We start from the raw sequence: 23,121 nt of genomic DNA, 5'->3' as shown, positions 1-23,121 counted from the left end.
AGCGAATGATAGATTTTGGGTTGATACAATTGTGACAATGTTTATAACACCCATTTGGTTGAAAAAATAAAAAAATCATAAAAAGCTTATAGAAAAACCAGACTTGAAAAGTACACAAAAAATGAACAAAAAGCTCCTAATATAAATTTTTTGGTAACGATCTACATTTTAGAAGGTAACTCAGGAAAAACCATATATATATAGAATTAGAATAGTATAGAACCATAGATATAGAACCATAGATATAGAACCACAGATATAAAACCATAGACATAGAACCATAGATATAGAACCATAGATATAGAACCATAGATATAGAACCATAGATATAGAACCATAGATATAAAACCATGATAAATATAGAACCATAAATATAGAACCTTAAATATAGAACCATAAATATAGAACCATAAATATAGAACCATTGGTATAGAACTATAGACATAGAACCATAGATATAGAACCATAGATATAGAATGATAGGTATAGGAGGGACGGCAGCATATTGATTTACATATCTAAATATCAGAAAGGGCAGACAACTTTTAAACTTTCATAAAGGCAGAAATCTCAACTTACAGTCCTCCTCAACCACTGTTTCATATGAAAGTATCGGCTCCTCGCTTCCTGCCAAGCATAACAATAGCTGATGTTGATGCCAGCTGATGGTAAATGGCAACGCATTTAGCATGTGTATTCGCTTAAAAGTTCACTTTGTTTAAATAAGTTTTGAAATTCTCAAGGTCCTGAATGTTAGTGTTTAACTTGTATCTTTTATTGTAGCACCAACTTAGGTTTTGGACAAAACTATCAAAATCAGTTTCATGTAAATAAAATTTGTTCATAAACGTAACGGTTAGAGAAATGGTCAGATCTAAAACAATATAAATGAAGACCATAATAAGGATATTCGCGACTAATTCATTGAGCATCGAAGGTTTAGGTTCCTACTCTGTTGTGTTGTAGAGTATATATCTGTATATGTTTCATCTGTTATCATCAAAAGATTCACCATGTCTTACTCTGCTGTGTTGTAGGTGCAAAATATATGGAAATGTGATTACCAGCTCTTAAAAGCTCAAAAACGAACAGTTAATCGCAGCCATCAAGAAAACGCTGTAGGTTGGAATCCCTCTCAAAATGGCTCAAATGTGACGTAGTTGAACATGATGTGCTTCTGTTTACACTTTCATACAATTTCATTCGTTGAAATATTTTCACAAATATATTTCACGCATTTAATAAAACCATGTCTATTGTTTCTACGCGTCTATTTCATTATCATCGTAATGCTGTCACTGAACACTGATATTTCAAAACCTAGCCTAAAATATAGTTTAATTTTTTAACCTTAGCTCAGGGGTTGCATATCATCCTCTGATGAACATGAGGAGCCTGTTGGTCACCTGTGATAGTCGAAAAATGCTGCAGAAATTGTTTGCCCCATATGGCCAGAAATATGGGTCACATGATAAGATTACGACTAGATACTTAGACTAAGCTAAAATGACACTGTAAAGTATAAGGGCTTTCCAGTAAAACCCGAAGTGTTTATCATAAACTAGCGCTACGAGACGTTTTATATTGAGCTTTTTATTTCATGTGATAACATCACGTGTCAAAACAATAACCACGTCATGTTGAGTAAGTCACCAAAATAAAGGGATTCCAACCTACGGCCGTTTTTTAACTGTTCATTTTTGAGCTTTTAAGAGCTTGTTATCTCATTTCCACATATTTTGCACCCACAACACAACAGAGTGAGACATGGTGAATCTTTTGATGATAACAGATGAAACATATACAGATATATACTGTATATATCTGTATATGTTTCTCAAAGTTTGTGTGTGTATTTGTGTATTCGCGTATTTGTGAATGTGATTGTCTAGCTATAGCTATTATTCTAGCATTGGTCCCTGTGTTACTACGCCTCTGTTAAGAAATATTTTGGGACCTAAGTATAAGCAACACAATGCCTCTTTGTCGTTTGTTTCTTAGAGCTAATTGGTTCCGCTCCATGATATCGACAATAAATGATCTCAAACTTAAAATTTTGTGATTCGTGTCCTGATTATATACGTTATTAAAAGATATACGTATGTTGTTTGCCATGGCGAGTTCAGCATTATCCGTTATGATAAATTTTATTGAGCTTCTTTTTATGGTTTTTTGTAAAACTCAGATGCTATATTGCGGTCAATGCCAATTATTTTCACGTGAAAAATTGTATTATCTGCGTAGGAAGAACTTTGACATTATCTCTTCATTTGGTCAGACAAATAAAGAACGATATCTCATTTTTTGAATTTGTACCAGTATTGAGAGGCACCAGTATTGTCATATTCAAAAGCTATGAGTTCTAAAACTTCTATGAAACACGATACTTTATCGTGTTTTCTTAAACTTCTATTTTCGGTTTTTTGTAAGGTTCAATTGCTACATATATATCTAAGGTCAAGGAAAGCTTTTTCACGCGAACACTTATAGTATTTCCGTAGGAAAAGCCTCGACATTCTTTCACCATTCGGTCAGACAAAGACAGTAAGATATTTCATTTTCATACTTGTACCAGTATCAAGAGGTATCAGTATAGTTGTATTCAAAGTTTGATGGGTGTTTCTGGTGGGACAGTAACATTTTTTTATCCACACACACACGACCATGCAAGAGTTATTATTAGTAATTCAACATATTCAGGGTTTTTATTCTGTTTTCTCAGCTCGTATTAATTGTATCATAACAGAATCATATTTTATTGTACTCGTAGCAAAACAAACTTAATTTAGCTATGACTTGCTAATTATTTCACATTTACATGTACATCTAAACCCTTTTATAGTTGTTTTATTTTTTCAAAATTTATTTGACCTGCATAAAACATTTTCTTCATGATATAAAGTTTGAAAGTTACAGTTGTTTGAAAAAGTTTGCCAACTTTTACAGTTGTTTCTATTTTTCTTTTAATTTATTTCAACTGCACAAAACACTTCTCATAATATGCAGTTTGAAAGTTAGGATGGCAAATGTTGTTATATATTAAATAAAATAAATGTTGTTATATGTTAAATAAAAGTCAATTTTCTGTACAAATACTGTTTTATTACCCGGGCAACACCGGGTAGCACAGCTAGTATATATATACTCTCACTATATATCTACAATATAGTCAACTCTGATTGGTAATGGGATTTGTGTTCCTGGTAGTTTCCTGGTAGTTGCCTAAGCTCTGAGCTGCACTGATGAGGCTTCAATAGATGAAACAGTACTGTCTGTAGCATGAGTATATGCTCCCTCACTTCGGTTTGGTTGAACACTCTGTGAGAGGTGCGGCACTATTAACCTTTGTACAAAGTTCATCACTTTTGTGATTTGAGTGAATTAATTGTATAAAATTTAATACAGACCTAATTTAGCTATAACTTGCTAAATATTTCATATTTACATTTAAACATTTTTATAGTTTTGTCAGGGTTTCTAAGGATAGATGACCAATAAGTCAAAAGAAATAATAAATTGTGGGATCACGGAACACCACAACTGCTGCAAAACATTGCACTAAGCACTGCGATACATCAACAAGCAAGCATGAAAATCTAAGGCAATTGCTATGCTGCTAGAAATATCAAGCATGGAGTTGTCCAACCATCACAGCTGATGCAATGTGAATATATGGGACATCAGTTGGATTGGGAGTTGTCTGATCATTATAACGAAAAGCTTATGAATGAAAAGCAGCACAAAATTGCTACTAAATCATGATTATTATTGACCAATACCACCTAATCTGAAAGAGACTAACTGGCTACAACAATTACTCATGGCTATTCAGTGAAGCAAACAACTCTACAAAGTGTCAAGCACAAGGAGAGGTATATCACCGATATTACAGGAGCCAGCTAGATTTATGACTTGTTGGAGCGAAGAACCAGCCAGCATACACCAGATCAGCAACCAGTCATCAGCAAGACAATTATTTGCAACACTTTATTTAGTATATTTAGATATAGCTTATAGCATCATTTTGCTCTAGAAAATGTTGTACTGTATAGCAGTAGAAAAATATAGCATAATCTAACATTAACATCATATCATCGTAGCATAATCTAATAAACCATCAACACCATAAATCATCAACATCGCATCATCATAGCATAATCTAATAAGCATTAACTAAGATGTTGTAGTTTACCCTATAGGATGAAAATATTCGTGGGTTATAAAAATTCGCGATTTCGCGAACAGTCAACTCCGCGAATTATTAAATTCCGTGAATAATTAGTTCTATTTTTAATCACAAGGAAGAATAACTACTGCATCAACTTAAAAACTAGCTGCTAGGCTAGTTTTTAATATAAATACTATAAGTAGTTGAGTTCCAAAACATTTTTAAAATCATTGCCTGGGCTTTGAGCTAACGCCATTGCCAATGCATCACAATTCTTTAAAAACTTATTCAAGGCTGTCACAAGATATGCGGAATGGCGTCACTGCAAAAATAGCCGCTAGGCAGAAGTACTAAACTTAGCCGAGTTCCAAAACTTTTTTAAAATCATTGCCGGGCTTCGAGTTTTATTACCATTGCATCAAACTTTACAAAATTATTCAAGGTTTTCCCAAGTTATTCGGCATGGCTTCGTCATCGCAAAAAATCTCTCCCAGTCTTTTTACATTGAAATCAACTCCATCAATCTCTAATACCGAAGTTGAGGACAATCATGATTCTGATCTGGACATTATGGTATGTATTTGATTTGCAGTGCAGATACGTTTTTCCATAATTAACTGCATTAGTTAATTCTTTTGTTTAAAAACTGATCGCTTTCATTAAATACTTCAGCTATTGTTTTTGTACTTTCTTAACACTTATTAATATTTTTTCTTTTTCGTGTTTACTGCAGATTGAGAATGAAACAACTTACTCCGATTACGAAAACTAGAGACAAGTAGTAATATTCATCAAGGCAGTAATATTGGCAGGGAAGGTACCAGTCAACCTAAACCGCTTCATCGACAACAACTCCTTGATATCGCTGCAGCAAACATGATTAAATTATATATTTTATTTCATGTATAGATATATTATAATTTATTACAAACTTGCGTGTACAAATAAAATATTTCAAATATAAATATAATTTTACAAACGATGAATGGAGTAAATATAAACAGTTTAGTCTATATGGCGGTTGTCTGGAGCAATAAAATTAAACTGATACTCTTGATAAGTGAATACTAGCGTGTAATGGTGCTCTCTGACTAGTTATTTTTAGTAATAGCAGCTCTATATCGCTGTCACTGTCTTGGGTAGATGTTAAAGGCGACTCTCTCACTACTACATGGCTGGTAAGGAAGTTATCATCAGAACTCTCCTCTTGGCTTACTATTGCAAAGTTCTGCCGGTTGGCTAAAGATTTGTGCTCGTAAAGGCGTTTTCGTTCCTTTTTTTAAAACAGATATGTTCTCCTCGTAAGTAGCTGCGGTCACTTCTACCTCAATTTCCAGACCTCCCTGAATGATTGGTGATCTTCTAAGAATGACATATACCACTCTTGCAGTCATTGTGCTTGCGTGTATGATGAAAAATCTTTTTCTCACACTAAAACAAATAAGGAAGCGGTAGGGATGGAAAAAATAAATATTGCGTTTTACCGAAGAACCAAAGTAAAATTCAACTAATTTAGTAAATGGTTTTGAAAAAACTCATTACTTACCACAAATGGTTGGTTCATCAAAGGCCTCCAAATCTATTAATAATTGTAAAAACCTCTGAACGCAGCAAAAAATTTATAGCTTAGCACGATCCACTCTTAGTTGTAAGCTAAATAGAAAACGAAACACGCAATGCGCGCATACGTAGGGTTAACTCTATTGGTAGATGTAATAGAATTAACTCTTCATAGAGAGTGACAGTTTTCAGCTGCGAATAAATTAATCCGCGAATATGCATGAAACGGCAATTTTCGTGAAATCTAACTCCGCGAATAAATTCATCCTGTAGGGTATGCAAAAATATTGATGCAATGGCTGTGAAAAGAATGGCATAAAATGATAACATGTTTCTTGCTTTATATAAATTAGCTAACTAGTAGCGTCTTAGAATGAGGATTACTGCAAATTTAATGTAATTTCACGATGCTACTTCTATTAGTTTTTGAGTTATCGCCAGTTTTGTACAATTTATTGCTGGACTTAAAATATTTTTTGCGTGTCGTCATGGGATTCCAAGAACCGTAAAGAATTTTAGCTCACCACAGAGAATCTGAAACAGAAATTATGCAAGAAATGATGCAAAAACCACAAGCAAAACACAACCAACCAATGACCTTTGACAATGACTCAAGGACAAGTATAAAAGATAGGAAAAAATCGATGAGAGAGCAGCGAGGAACTGGCAGCAAGCCAGGCAGCAGAGGGGAGGCACAAGAAAGGAGCCAAGACAGGAGAAGACTAACAGAAGCCCAAGATAGCTAAGGAGCCGGCAGCAAACAGCTTGCCGAGGAAATACATAGCAGATATGATTCACCCAAAGAGGTGGCAAGCAAGGAAATCATAAAGCCCTGAGAAGAGAGTTTATCCAGCCCCCTGACAGCAAGAGCTACCGCTGCACGCCTAATAGATTTATACTCATTGAACCTAGTAAGGCCATAACAAATTGGGCTAAGTATACAAGCATATTGTTATTTTTGCTTGAGCTAGTAAGCCAGGGATGTCAAACTCAATTGTGCAAGGGGCCAAAATTCAAAACACAATCTAGGTTGCGGGCCGAACAGGATAAACATTTATTTAACACACTAAAACTAAATAATTTTAGAACATACGTATGAATAAAAACAGAAAGGAATATTATTCTGAAACAGACTTAAACATTAAATTATTTCTATTTAATTTTTTTCTTTTCGTAAAAATATTATGTTAAATGTAACATGCAAATTCCTTTGCTCCTATATTAATGTATATACAAATATTATGTTGAATGTAACAGGCAAATTCCTTTGCTCCTATATCAATGTATATAAAAATATTATGTTGAATGTAACATGCAAATTCCTTTGCTCCTATATCAATGTATATAAAAATATTATGTTGAATGTAACATGCAAACTCTTTTGCTCCTATATCAATGTATATAAAAAAAACTTAAATACCTCAAAAGATTTTGTTCTCCTTAAAAATATCTCCTGCCAAAATTATACAAGTTAAAAATATGAACATGCTATAAAACCTGGAAATGTACATAAATTGTGTGCTTATTAGCAATAAAAATTTACATAATTCAGTTTTTTTGCTCTTATTTCTCTGATCTGATTATATGCTCTGACCGCAGCGGGATACTTGGCATTTTTTTTTGGCAACAAGTTCATTTATATTTGGTTTAAAGTCCTGTATTGTGGAAATTCTCAGGATGGACAGCAGGTGCTCATCAGTGAGACGACTTCTGTGTGCTGTTTTGTTGATCTTCATCACTGAGAAGAACTTCTCACACAGATATGTGCTCCCAAACATGCACAAGGTTTGAGCCGCATGGAGACGAAGCTGAGGCATTGATGTAGGGATGGACTTAATGAACTTTGCAAGTCCTGCAGTGTCGTACTTTGCTTTCAGGGTCCCATTACATTGAAGCTCAATCAGTTCCATCTGAATCTGCGCAGGTGCAGTTTCAAAATCGACGGCAAATGGGTTGCGAAACAATTCAAAACGCTTTTTTTGTGCTTCAAAGTCACTAAAACGTCGTGCAAACTCAACGTGTAGTGTGCTAAGTTTGTCGGCAAAGTCTGCTTTGGGAAACACATTTGTGCTGACTTGCTTCAACATTACTTGACAACAAGGAAAGTGAGACAAGTTGCACTGTTGCATTTGTGTCTCCCATAAAAGCAGCTTCATTTAAAACGCCTCCACTGTGTCATACATGTCAGTAATCATGTGGTCACGCCCTCGGAGCTGCAAATTTAAACTATAACTGTCACGAACAACTTTTATCGTATTTACTAGGTAAATCAGACACGCTAATTATGATTTTGTACTCAAAATAAAGATTAGTCCACTAACCTTCAAAGTCTTTTAGGCTTTTTTAAAGCGTTTCAATATCCGTTTCGAAAACAACACAATCGGCATTACAAGCTCCGCCCATAAATATGTGACGAAACCTAGCTTTTTCAGAAACGGAAGTTAGAAATGTTTTGTCCGATTTAGAATAATAGAGATGGGTGTCTTAAACCCCATTATTATCTAAATCCAGCCTGTAAAATAATTTCAGTTTTTCATGAAAGGTATATAAACTATTTAAAATTGCTCGTAGCTTGTTACATGACGTTTAATGGGCTGAACGCCAAGAAAAATGAGCTCAAAAAGCGCGGTTTTATCAAAAACTAGCAATGTTATCGCGCTTTTTTAAATATGCAATGCTAAATAGCTTATTTATCTTCCTTTCAGAAAAGACTGATATTATTTTTAAGGCTGAATTTAGATATTAATGGATTTTAAAACACCCATCTCCATTATTCTAAATCGGTCTAAACATCCCTACGTAACTTCTGCTCTTAAAAAGCTAGGTTACGTCACGTATTTATGGGCGGAGCTTGCTATGCCGATCGTGTTGTTTTTAAGACCGATATTAAAACGCTATAAAAAGCCTTCATTACTCTGAAAGTTAGTGGACTAATCTTTATTTCAAGTACAAAATCGGAATCAGAGTGTCTGATTTACCTAGTAAATACGATAAAAGTTGTTCGTGACAGTTATGGTTTAAGGTGTTAAGATCACCTGTTCTGTCAGCCAGAAACGCACACTCACGCTTCCACTTTTCATCCTACAAAATGGCGGAGTCCTTTCCTTTACTGTCCATAAACTGACAGATTTCATTGCTGGGCTCAAAAACCCTGTTGAGAACTTTTCCCCGACTTAGCCAATGCACCTCTGTATGATACGGAATGTCGACGAACTCTGAATCTATCTCATGCATAAAGGACCGAAACTGCCAGCGATTTAACCCTTTGGCTCAAATAAAGTTTACGGTTTGCGTTACAGTGCTTATTACATAGTCCATCTTCAGGGCTTTGCCACATAGTGCTTCCTGGTGTATGATGCAGTGATATGCTGTTAATTAACCAGTACAGTTCTCCTCCTGCATCTTCACTCACATCTTTCCCACTAATCCCCTTTTTGTCCTGCACATAGCCAGCGCTCCATCAGTTGTAAGTCCAATAAGTTTGTCCCAGGGCAATTTCATGTCAGTTACACTCTGACACACATTTTCAAAAATGTCTTTTCCAGTCGTTGTCCTGTGCATTGATTTCATATCCATTACTTCCTCCGTTAGGTGTAAATTGGAGTCCACTCCACGGATGAAGATAACCAGTTGCGCAGTATCAGTCATATCAGTACTTTCATCCACAGCAAAAACGTAGGCAATAAAGTTTTTGCTTCTTTCACGCAATTGTGCTCTTAGATCAGTGGCCCCCTCACAAACTCGATCAGTAACCGTATTTCTACTCAGACTTATATTTGCTAGCATCTGCTTTTTGTCTGGACATAACACGTCGAACACCTAATCATGCATCTTTTCAAAAATTTTCCCTCCGTAAAGCCTGGTTCCCATATAACAGCGCAATGATCGTGCGCGGACCAGTGATCGTGCGCAATGCATTTCTTGGGCCGCGATGCAGTGTTTCCATATCGCGCGTAAGCGCCCATGCTTGCATTGGACTGGGTGGATATTTTCCTTACTTTTACGTATGAGAGACATATTTCTTCGGAAAAAACAGCCCTCCGTTGCGAAATTGTGCTGTCATATGAACACCAGGCTTACTCTTTCGTACGGGAGACCGATTTCTTCGGAGCCACAGCCCTCTCTTTGAATTGTGGGATAGGTTGAAAAGGTCTAACGGTGTATTGTGGGATACATTATTGCATGCACCCATCGCAAGAATCCATTCTGTCGGATCCTTGCGATCAGCGTACGCACGTCGCGCGATCGTCGAGCGCTGACGTTTCCATATCACAGCTGGCCTACGCACGACGTCGTGCGCCGTGTTGCGCGCCTTGCGCTGTCATATGGAAACCAGGCTTAAATGGCCAAGCTGATTTGGCAATCTCCTCTGCCACGATAAAACTTGCTTTAACAGCACCTTCACTTTGTGATTTTGCACGGGTAAAAAACGTCTGCTGGAATGCCAGATTCTTCTTTAACTCTTCTGCTGTCTGTTTCTTCTGCTCTGAATCTAGGTCTTTCAGGTCATCCTTGTGTTTTGTCTCAAAGTGTCGTCTTATATTGAATTCTTTAGTTACAGCCACATTAGCTCTACAAATGAGACACACGGGTTTACCGGCTATGTCACTAAACATATACTCAGTTTCCCATCGGTTATTAAAGGCTCTGTTTTCCGAATCAACTTTTCTTTTCGGCATCGTGAGGGGTATAGAGGCTAACTTATAGTAGCTAGTAATAGCAATTTTGTTTGAACTTTTAAAATTGCTAGAACTTTTGCCGTATAACTTTACTGATGATAATGCAGTTACTGGACGTTTCTTTATTACATTGACAAACACCAACATCGGGAAGTCTAAAAACATAAAGTTACTATGCTAAGTATTAAATAAAAACATAAATATTATGTAATGAAAAATTGGTTGTAATAAGTGATCAAGTCCAGACATTACACAGGCATTCTTTTGACAAATTACATCAATCAAGCAATTGATACATGTGAAAAAATTCAAGGCTAAGCACAGTTTAATAATCACTAGTTTGTAAGCAAAAGACAAAAGAAATAAAATAAATACCTTTTGCCTTCTTTCTAGCGCTTTGTTAAAAATACTTGATATATACAAAAGTGTATAAAGTTGTTACATAAAGTTTGTAAGAAAATATCAGTTTATTTAATGGCTAGAAAAACCAGACAGACTAGGGTGAGTGCAGGTAAAATATATATATATATATATAGGGCAAAACAAAGATATTTATTTAGTCGTTACTCTTCTATTGGTCCCACCAGACTTGGAACCATACTCCAGTCCGATGAAAGTATGGGCCACCCGAAAGAAATGTGACAATAACGAGGTCAGCAACAATAAAATGCGAGGTCGGCAAAACAGCTTTAGCTGTTTTGCCGGAAACTGGTTTGACCACCACAGATGTGTGTTTTATTGCTGAAATGACCATACAAACAGATGAAATCATTTCTTTGTCAGATAAATGTTTCAAAGAGTGAGAGAGTTTATGTGCAGCATATGTCTACAAATGTCTTATAAGTAGGCTATACAAAACTTTACAGCTAGAATTAATTCTTTGAACTCTGTTCTTGTCAATGTATGGCAGTAACCCTTTGCGACTTGTCCAACGATCTGAAGTTTTTAAACTTTTATTAATTATATCTAAATGTGCTCATAATGCAATTCTATTTTGAAAAACACTGGTACAAAAGTCGGGCAACCCACAGCAAATGTCATCAAACAGAAAAAAAACAGTATTTCACCATTATTCGGGCTAAAATTATAAAAATTTGTATGATTTTAAAAACTCGTAAAATATTTATAGTAGTATCATATCTATCAAGCACACGCTCATCACAATTTTATTACTCAAAATAAACTGGGAAATTATAGTTAATATCATAGAATTCTTCATTTGCATCACAATCATCCATGACTTACTGTAACCATCCCTCTGAATTTTGACAGTGTAGACTGATTGCATGGATGAGTAGTCTTATCTAACTGTTTATTGTTCCAACCAACCATGACACTTATTGTGGTCTTCCGGAGAGTAGTTAGTGTTTCAGTTTAGTTGTTGGCTATATGTATGTAGTTTAATAATAAGAAATCAAGGCTACATTTTTTGATGTTGCTAGCGTAGCTGTATGCTGAGAACTGATCTACTGGATTACAAAACAAAAGACAAGTTTCATTTATCATAAAGTAATTAACCTATGAACATCCATCCATTGCTGACACAACCGCAATCAAAACAGTCACAGCAAAAAACAGGCTGGTGGGGAAGGCCACTAAGCATTGATGCTGTGCAATTCCCTACACTTACCACGAACAAGTTGTATCGATTAATTCACAATATCGTTCTAATAAAATTGGTTATTATAACGAAGAAAGTAGATGAAGATATTTGCAAACTGTTACAAATGGAAGCAAAATTTCTGGAATAGCATTCTGTGCAAGAATTAATTGGATTGGTTTACATTGTCACTTAGAAACAGCTTTTGTAAACAGAGCCATGTGAATGCCAGAATAGCGGCCATTAGGTTCTAAGGGTTAATTGAAGCGGGAAGTTTGCAGCAAAGCAGGTGAAGCATTGCATTATGGGATCTGTAGTTATGTGCAGTATGATGTTATCAGCCTTCATATTGATGGGCCAAGCGTAACTGTAATGTAAAATGATCTTGCGGGCCAGATATGATTACAAGGTGGGCCGGATCTGGCCCGCGGCCCCGCGAGTTTGACACATGTATAGTAAGCCTTGACAGAAAAATTGTTATTTTGACCTTTGAAGGAAAATAGAGTTCACAGACACATGGAAACAAACCACTGGCATGTTATTGTCGATTATAAGATAATTACCTGCAGACAGTTGCCTACAAGAGAGAGTAGGGCTCGCAATCTCAATAATACTTGATCTCATCATTACAGCAGTGCCTTACTGTCAAAAAAATCTGCAAGAATAACTATAGTAGCGCCCATCTCCATTGATTGAGTTGCTATTCCAATTTTGCTTTTTAACAACAGTCTGATTTTTGTGGGGCAGAAGTGCCACTTTGTCTGCGGTCAAAATTTGTCTTGGGAGAAATTGAACTCAAGGTCCAGAGGCTAACCATTACACATAGAACCATAGAACCATTGCGGTATTTCACTCAAAGGAAACGCACAAAACAATACATTTTATATTACTGTTTAAGTATCAAATAATTATTACAACAATTATTATAACAAAAACCAAATTTATTCATATATTAATTATTAATTCAATTTTAAATGTTCATTTATTAAATAACAAATTTCTCCCTTGACAGTTGTTTTATGTTGTTTCTTAATTTATTTGATCTGCACAAAACACTTTTCTCGTGACATCAAGTTTAAAAGTTAGAACAGTAACTGTTGTTGAATAAAATAAACTTTCTGTATAGCAACTTTCATTACCAGGGCAACACCAGGCATTCACCTAGTCTATATATAAATCCTAATGTTTGAACGTCATCATCTGTTTGGATATCTGTCTTTCTGGTTATATCTATTAAAATCATGCAATTATAATTTTGCATTTCACTGGATTTGAACTCACAATTATTACAACCACAGGTTTGCAATCCAATTGTCTGACCACCAGTCTATGATGGCTCTTACATTCCAAAGCCCTTGCTATATACTTTCTACACCCTTTCCTCAATTTCACACGCTAAATGAAGGAATAATTGAAGCTCTAATAACTTTATGAAACACATAGAGCTTCATAGAATTTCTTTGTTCTCGCCATGCTAAGGCTAATTTGTTTTCCCCCTCTAAACGATATCAACAATAATTGCTCTCATAACTAAATTTTGGCAATTGTATCTCAGTTCAGTGTCATTCGTTATGGTAAAAATGAGTTCGCAAAAAGATAAGTGATAAAATTTTGGTTTAAAAATTTACTAAAATGCATACTAAAACTTCCTTCAAGTATGTTTTAGTGTGATAATCCGTTGCTAATGTCCTTCTTAGCAATGTTACCCTTAGGGGGCTTATTCTGTTTGAGCCAAAGTTTGTAGAACTGTTTTTCTACCACAAGATTTAATACTGCGATAACGAGACAGAGGTCGTATTTAAGAACAGTATATTTAACGATCTATATTATTTAGCGAAAATGTATAATAAAATATGAGCGTAAGAGTATCAGTATGAATGTTTGAACAAAAGACTCCCCACAAACAAGATGGGATTCCCTTATATAGGAGAGTATGACTTGCATAAAATATGTATGGCATGAGTCAAACACAAGATACAAAAAGGATGCAGAATAATATTTACACAATTAATTTTGTTCCAGGCGCACAGACAAAGATAAGCAAGCGGATGCGGATAGATCATTAGCGTAGTTGGAATGTTTATGGAGGCTGACACAAATGGTGACACAGACAGTCTTGGCAGCAAAAGATGTTGGTCTTGTAGTAATTGTCAAATGATGAAATGTTATAGAAATGTGTTACATTCTTATCTTTTGTGTATAGTAAAATAACAACTTAATGTACAAAAGATATGTAGCTCTGACATGAGAGTTGTTCTGACATCGGTATGTAGAAACCGCAGCTAGGCAGAGGCGAGATGAAACTAGGTCATAGTCAAGATACAGGTATCTTACATTAGTAAGCTAAATTCCTATGATTTAGATTCTGCGTTTATGTTACCCGTCTGTCTTGAAGGTAAGAACTCTGCATTTAGTACATTGTAATGCTACATTTTTTGCAGATGATAACCACAAAATGCACTAACGTTATTGTAAGTAAGTATAGTTTAGTTACTAAGGCTAGCATATTGTTTTGTTACTATTTTACAATGATGATGATTGTGATGAGTTTTACCAGACAGTGATTGCATTAGATAATTACTATAAGTTTCTATACCATTTTAAATGTCTATACGATATTTTCGCCTCATGATGCCAAAACTGAAACAAACTAAAATGATATAATCGTATACCAAATAATATTTCATTGTAATCGTAGCAAAACAGACTATTCTTACTATCACTTGCTGATGATTTCACATTTACATTTGAACACCTTTACATTTAAAATTTAAAAATTTTAAAGTTACAGCTGTTTAAAAAAGTTTAAAAACCTTTGTTATATTTTTTCTCTTAATTAATTTGAACTGCGCAAAAACACTTTTCCCATGAAATGAAGTTCAAAAGTTATAATGGTAAATGTTGTATATGTTAAAACAAAATAAATATTCTATATCAAGATGTTTTTTATTATGACATTTAACTAGAATATATTTATATAATTATGCATATATTTTTATATATACATATGAATATGCATATATACGTATATATTATTGTATATAGGGCCTATTATATTTTTAAATATATATACTATACATGTATATATTATTAAATATATATACACATATAATATGTATTTATACACATATTTAATATGTATACATATTTAAAAAACAATATATATACACATACAAATATATAATGATTATGTATTTATACACATAGATATAATTAGAAAAATCTAGAAATTTTTTCTAAATTATGCTATACATGAATCGTAACAAAGGTCTGAAGTTAACCACCAAAATGAAATAAATAGTCAGATATCCAGCGTTTAAAATACATTTATTTACTAAAAGAATGGATATTAGGAGGAAGCTTGTTAAAGCAGCTAGTATTAAATTAATTAAACCGGAGTAATTCGCTAAGTGAAACAAAGAAGACCGAAGTACTAGTAGGACAGTTTTACTAAAGGAAGGATATAGAGGAAGAATGGGCCGATTGCACCAAAGAAGGGATAGTCAAATTTCAAGCACTTCCTTACAATAATTCAGCAAATGTATAAAACAGAGTTCAGAGGCTGATCCTATTATTCAATAGAGTAGCAATTTACAAAGCTACAAAAGCTTGTTGAAAGCATTCAAATGAGTCTTATAACTTTATAAAACATTTATTTGTAGATTTGGAAGGGATCACCTATTCAACTTTTAAAATCAATTAATTTACCTACATTGTAAGCATTTCATTGGTTGTACTATATGGTTAGCTTAGCGAGGTGAAAAATGTGTACATGTATCACTTTTTGATTTACAGCTGGACTTGGTTTGCGACTAGGTATGGCTGTTATCGATTAAGAGATGGATGATATTGCTTGTAGGATGAGTGTTATTGAATGAGGGATAGGTGTTATTGAATGAGGGATAGGTGTTATTGAATGAGGGATGAGTGTTATTGAATGAGGGATAGGTGTTATTGAATGAGGGATGAGTGTTATTGAATGAGGGATGGGTATTATTGATTGAGAAGTGAATTTTATTGATTGAGTGCTAGGTGTTATAGATTGAAGGATGGGCGTTGTAACTTGTGAAATAGGGGATTATTGATTGAAGGGCAGATGTTATTGATTGCATGACCCGAATCAACCAAAGGTTGTGACCATTGCGAAAAAATCCATAATTGCACATTGATAAGTACTCACTTATGCCCAGATGTACAATGCATTACATTTGCAGCAAATTTTTTTCATGGATATTTATGTAGTTGAACTAGCAGTGCAGTCGTAAACATGTAGCAGTCTAGTGAAATATAATTCCATTACACATTTTTACTACTGTGTAGTACTCATAACGCAATACATGTAAACATGCATTCCAACTATTTTCTTATGCGCGTAAGCAATATTGGTCCTGCACCTGCTGTACAATGTGCAGCGTTGAATGCAGTCAGAGCGTTGCTAGTACATCTTTTGCAGTGCTAGATGAAGTTGGAACTTCTGCATTGCACTGCGCAAATTTTCGTAAAAATTTATCAGAAAATCAAGTATTGAGTTGACTTTCACACAGCCATGACAATATTGCAATATGTGAATGCTGCTTTAACCAGAGTATTAGTGGGAAACCAAATTGATCACAATAGGCATCATTTTTAAACCTATTATGGTTTTAACATATAATTTTAAAAAGACAATACAAAAAGGACAATTTCATCGAAGTAGTGATAATGCCTGTCTCTTTATTCCGAAATGAAATGGGAGTCACAGTTTAAGTTCGATTAGTTGAGAATTATTACTGAATGAAATCAAAGATAAAGCTGGGTATGCATTCCAGTTTCACTTCCAACTTTTAAACATTATCCACTTTGATGAAAACTTTGGCTAATGCTAAATAAAAATGCGTAAAAGCCAAACTAGTGTAGAAAATTGGAAAGGCAGCAGTGTCAGTTGATCCATAGCATCAACTTCATACTAATACACAGTTGCTGTACACATGAAGTTTCGAAGAATGTGCATTAAAACTGATTAACAGTGTCATGTGACCAGCTGTCTTTGATAAACTGTTGTTAATAGTTAACAGTAGCTAGAATTTAGTTTTCATCAGTCTCAAACTCGAGCTAACTGGTCATAGTACTTCCAAACAGAGTTATAATAGCTAAATTATAAATTCAATTACTTTGGTTCTCTAGGAATATTCTATAGTTCTTTTAATAGACTTCATTAAAACCTCTAATTAAACACCACCTCTATCTGAACGCCACCTCCAATTGACTGCCACCCTGAGAGAAGGGTTGAAAATTAGACCGTCACCCTCCAATTAAACGCCACCTACATTTGGTTGCAACTTTGACATTATTTGATCTTTACCAGCCCATAATATCAACTGATCAGTAGAAAAAAGCCCACAAGTTAAAACTTTGAAAGTAACTTCGTAGCAATAACCAATAACGGTCTAAGGCTAGTAGTAGTTATCTGTTTAACCCGGTCTCTCTACTTTGAAGTAGCCTACATATATAAAAAAGGCTTAAATTTATGATGGTAGTTGGAACTTTGGAAACAACGCCATAAAAATAACTACTATCTGTCTCAGGCTAATGATAGTTCCTTGTTTAACTCAGTCCTAATACTTTGAAGGACATGCATATGAAAGTTGGTTCGCAAGATTTGGACCAAAGGTTATGTTTACCGAACAAATGTTTACGCATTGCATTAGTGCTAAATGCAGCGCCTGAAAGTTTTGCTCTGCCAAAAATTCTTTGAACACTAATATTGACTAGTTCAGCAGTGCCAAAGAAAAGTTGAGTCTAGAAGATATTGCGGAAGGTATTGGACAACTAAAGATGTTTGTTTTATCGAAAGCAACAATCAGGACGCAGCGATCCGAGCAATCGATAGAAATATTTTTCTTATAAAAACGTTAATTTTTGTTTCTGCATGTAATATAAGTATGATTCATTTATGTCACTTGTGCTTAAATATATATTTGTATCATTTGATAGATTATTATTACATAACTTATGTATAACTGTATAGCATATTTATGAGTTCAACGATGTTATTTAATAGCATCGTTGCGGCTATCTTAAAGGTTGACTTGCAACAAAATTCACATTACAGTTATTTGATATGAAAAGATTCACCATGTCTTACTCTGTTGTGTTGTAGGTGCAAAATATTTGGAAAGGTGACTATAAGCTCTTAAAAGCTAAAAAACGAACAGAAAATCGCAGCCACACGAGACCGCCGTAGTTTGGATTTTCTTTCCAAAACGGCTCAAATGTGATGTAGTTGTGAGAGATGGTTTCTGTTTACACTTTTATGCAACCTTATTCGTCGAAATATTTTCATAAATATACTTCACGCATTCAATAAAACAATGTCTATTGTTTTACGCATCTGTTTTATCGTCATCGTAACGCTGTCACTTTTAGCAGTGATATCCTATAACTTACCGTAAAAATTCGTCTAATTTTTTAGCCTTAGTTTGAAGGAGTACATATCATTGTCTGATAATCATGACGAGCCTGTTGGTCACTTGTGATAATCGAAAAGTGCTGCAAAAATTATTTGCAAAGTATTGGGTCACATGATCAGATTACGACTTGCCAATTAGACCAAACCGAAACCAAACTGTAAAGTAGCGAGCATCTATAGTTGATACGGGTCTTCGGTAAAACCCGAAGTGTTGGTCATAAACAAGTTTTACGATAAGTTTTATATTGAGCTTTTTATTGACCTTTCAATTTACGTGAGAACATACGTGACAAGAAGATAACCAAATTTTGTGGCTACGTCAGAGAAATAAAGAGATTCCCATCTACGGAGGCTTTTTGTTTTTGAGCTTTTAAGAGCTTGTAATCACATTTCCACATATTTGGCACCTACAACACAACAGAGTAATATGTGGTGAATGTTTTGATACCAAATAACTGTAATGTGAATTTTATGGCAAGTCAACCTTTAACAAGGCTTATTACTCATCGATGTTACAGGTCGATGCTCATAACTCCACTTCTATTGTATATAAAAAGCTAGTTTTGGCTGCAAACTGTAGCAAACATTTCAAAAAGTGCAATGAGCTTTTATTCAACAATGTTAAATATAGATATAAAATAAAAACATGTCTTCAAATATAGAATGAATCAAAAATTAAAAACGCCAACAAGTTGCAAAGGACACAGGCTATAATATCATTTCAGGTCAATTGCAAGCAATAGATATCAATTGCTAGATATATTTCTCGGTTTTCCAACGCACATTTATTAAGAGATCTTTGACAGGTTAGAAGTAAGTAAGCAGATTTATTGCATCCAAGAGGTTTAATATCGATCCTCTAAAAAATGAAAGCAAAGAGTAGGCGACATGCGCTTCACCCGTAAAAGGGCTAATTTTATCTTCCGAAAATTTTGACGAGCTATTTGAAAAATACACCATCAGCCTCCATTTGAACGCCGCCTCCAATTGACCGTCACCATAAAAAAAAAGTTAAAAAATAGAGCGCCATGGCGCTCTATTAGAGGTTTTATGGTATAATATTTAGTTTTACTTGTTCAAGTTTTATTTATAGCTTTTCATTGAATTGTTCAGAAGTTATGATTTTACCAGACTTTTATAAATTCTTTTATAAATTTGTTTCGAAAGTCATGATCGGTGCTTTCAAAAAAGGTGTTAATTTGGATGCTCATTATTTGCAAAGAACGAAAAAGTGAAAAGACGTAATATAATAGCTAAATAGAAACAGTATTTAGCTCAAATTTTCATAGACTATTTTCCTAATTCAATGTAGCCCTCTTGTTCGTCTTTGTGAGAAACTGAGTCAGTTGAAAGACAACTCCACACATGCTCTAGCTGTGTCTTTGTAACTTTTATAAGGAACAATAGGATTGCATTGATTATTTAAAAGGAAACTATAGGAAGGAGAGTTTGGAATACCACCCTCTGTGGATATATTGCAAAATTATTATTGAGCTATATAGTTATTAGCACGAATGCCTGGCTTGGCAAGGGTAAGTTTTTCTGTTTCTAAATAGTGAAACTCGAAACAATACAAATATGTAGCGCAAATATAATGTACAGGCACTTTCTGCAGGCTTATGGGAAAAGAGTTGTTTACGCTATTCAGTACCGCTCGCTAATAGGCAGCCTTCAGACAGTCAATCAGTGTTCAAGGATGTTGTTTTCTTACAGGGTATTTGGGTTGAAATTAACAGTCAGAAAATTACTCTAGTTGCAACTTGCAGAGGGAGTGGGCTAATATTTTGCCAGCCTTGCAATTATTGCAAACTATTCTGGGTTCTTTGCCGGTTATTGCACTCTGTACATCTGCTGGTTGACAACGTTTAAGCGTAAACATGTGCTTGAGAATTGGCAATTGACTGGCCACTTAAAGGGTAAATCTCAATGCAATGTTATAATGATTATCAGAGGATAGCATGAGATAAGTACAGTAATACTTCAACTTACGAGTGCTCTAACGTACGAGAAACTTGAGATACGAGCCAGCTTTTAAGCAAGTTTTAGCGCTAACATACGAGCCATGTTTGAGATACGAGCACGTGAGTCAGTTGCAAAGTATGCCGGAGGTGTATATTATAAGTATATTGACTGCTATCATATGATTCAGTCGCCATGAATACTAAAGACTGGTTCACACTATATCGCTGTATCTTGGCCTCTATTCTCTAATACTTTGGTGATTGTCGAGGATAACAATGTTCCCCCTACCACAAACCCATTCCTGTTTGCATGTTTGTGAGGCTGTATACCATTGCTTAAACAGACAATTTGGTCAACTGTTTTGACAGGTTTTGACATCCTTAGAGGTGCAACATATTTCCTAGTCAGATTTCAATGCTGGTGGCTGAAACTCTGCTATCTAAAAGAATGCCTGCAGCCAGCCATTATGAAACCATCTAAAATATGAATATTCTCCAACTAATAGTCAGGCCTCTGAGTAGGAGCTTGACCTTTGCTGACTTTTATCAAAAAGAAATTAACAGTAACTCATTATTGGGCATCATAATACAGCGCCATCAGAAATCATGAGACAATCTCACACTTTAAGAGACATTTGCTGGTAGCAATGAATTACCGCTGTAATTATGCTAAAAACTACCACAAGCCATATACCACAAGATGCAAAATGTTTTAGCAATTAAAATGAAATGAGTTTTTAATAAGCAGCAATTGACAGTTTAGTTTATTTTTAAAAAATGCTTATGCAAATGATCTTGACAAAAACCAAAAGGCAAATTAGATTTGCTTATTGGACGGAACGGTTGTTATCGCTTTAGAAAATCACTTTATTCTTAGCCATAGAGGTAAACCTCAACTTTTCATAGTTCATAGGCGTCGTTATTACCACCATCGGCAAAACATTTTTGTCAACAAATTTTCTAAAGGGTTGGAAATTTTGATTTTTAACAAACATACGCTTAGCGGTGGACCCTTTTGAGGCAAGGAAAAGTGAGGTAACACTCGCATAAACTTCAAGAGAAATCAGCAAAATTGATCTTGGTTAAAACGCTCAAAAGAAAAAGATGTCCTTTTTTCTGAGCATTTCAACAACAATCAAGTTTTGCCAATTTTAATCTAAAAAATGTCCTGGCAATAACATCACCTCAAACAACAAACTAATCTCAAATGATAGAAAAATCTCTATACTTTTTGACAAACAAGTTTTAAACTTTACATTAGAAGCATTTAATTTGAAACAAGTCATTTATGCTTTTGATTTATATTATAGTTTCTATATGTACATGTATCTACATGTACTAATAAATAAATAAATACATGGACTTGTGGCAGTGCTCTGATAACTTGAACGCTCTGATAATTCGAACACTTTCGCTTGGTCCCGTGAAGTTCGAGTTATCCATGTTTGACTGTGTAACATAAATTCCAAATGGCGCAAACAATTTATGTGAAGTTTTGCTTCGTACATTGTAAAAATTCTATAGAACGTTAAATGTCGAGTCGGGCGGGTTCTCAAATTCAATTTTAATGGCAACCTACTTGCCCAACCCACAAAAGTAAAAACAGCGTGTCCATAGCATTTCTATGCACACACATGCTAGCCATATCTATTTTATATAACATTTACAAGCTCCATTACATTCTAGTTCGTCATAATAAATCATCAGATGTGTCTACAAAACAGAGAATAGGGTAGCTGCCCAATGTTCGTAAATACTTAACTCTTTCGCTACTATAAGCCGATGTATCGGCTTGCACAGTAATATAATGCAAGTACAGACTGTAAGCCGACGTATCTGCTCATCAAAAGGGTTTCACTTTTTTTCGCATTACAAAGCCCACGCATTAGCTAGACTGATCAAATTTTGTCTTTAATGAAACAACCTTACGACAAGCACGTGCAACCAATAGAACATTTTTTAGTTCAACAATTCCAACAATTTGCGGTAATATAAGTACAGATCGTAAGCTGATATATCGGCTTATCAATAGAGTTTCACTTTTCTTTTTGTTACGAAGCCTACATATTAGCTATACATGTAGTAACCAAATTTTGTTTCCATTGAAACAGCTTTGCTGCTAATCTCTTGCAACAATAACAACTTTTTGGCTCAACAATCCCATTTTTAATTATTTTTCAAAACGGCAAAACCAAATTGTTATCGTCATAGATATAAGCAACACACCGTGTTTGATCAATCAAACAAGAATTCGAAAGAGAGGCTTACTAAACAACTTTATACGTATCTTGTAGAGAATTTTTTTGAATAAGATGCATTTTACAGTAAAATGATATCTGTTTTTACTATCGAGATATTGCTTAAATACTAGCGGTATATCGATAATCTGAAAATCCGTTTAAATTAATTTTGGCAGAACAATTGTTCGGTCAGAATTTAATGCAGCAGCGAAAGAGTTACAGGCCATCGATTGGTGCAGTTGTTACTGTGTCGGTCTACCATTCTGAATGTAACTAATTAAAGTATCAACGCAAGTTATCTTTTATACTAACTTTGAACCCTGGACACAGATAAATGAACAGGTAGTTCTGCTCTTTTTATAGAAAAAATATTTTTTGTTCTGCTTTATTGTAGATGTTAACAAACAAATAGCAATAATAACTAATTACTAGCTAATAATTAGTTTTACTTTGCAGAATAGGCTT

At 34.6% G+C, this 23,121-nt stretch overlaps 1 protein-coding gene and 1 pseudogene across 1 annotated transcript in view; both read right to left on the bottom strand.

Moving 5' to 3' along the window:
• The window catches only part of LOC137401473 (disks large homolog 1-like), a 234,559-nt gene that overhangs the window by 18,542 nt on the left and 192,896 nt on the right, over positions 1–23,121 (bottom strand). Inside the window, exon 18 of the transcript XR_010979338.1 lies at positions 580–627. The gene's annotated coding sequence lies outside the window, so the exon portion shown is untranslated. The remainder of the gene's footprint in view (positions 1–579; positions 628–23,121) is intronic.
• Positions 7,309–10,407, bottom strand: LOC137401881 (general transcription factor II-I repeat domain-containing protein 2-like; annotated as a pseudogene).

The sequence above is a fragment of the Watersipora subatra genome, chromosome 8, assembly GCF_963576615.1.
Source record: "Watersipora subatra chromosome 8, tzWatSuba1.1, whole genome shotgun sequence".
In the NCBI taxonomy this organism is placed as follows: Eukaryota; Metazoa; Bryozoa; class Gymnolaemata; order Cheilostomatida; family Watersiporidae; genus Watersipora; species Watersipora subatra.
This window is presented reverse-complemented; position numbering and strand designations above follow the sequence as displayed.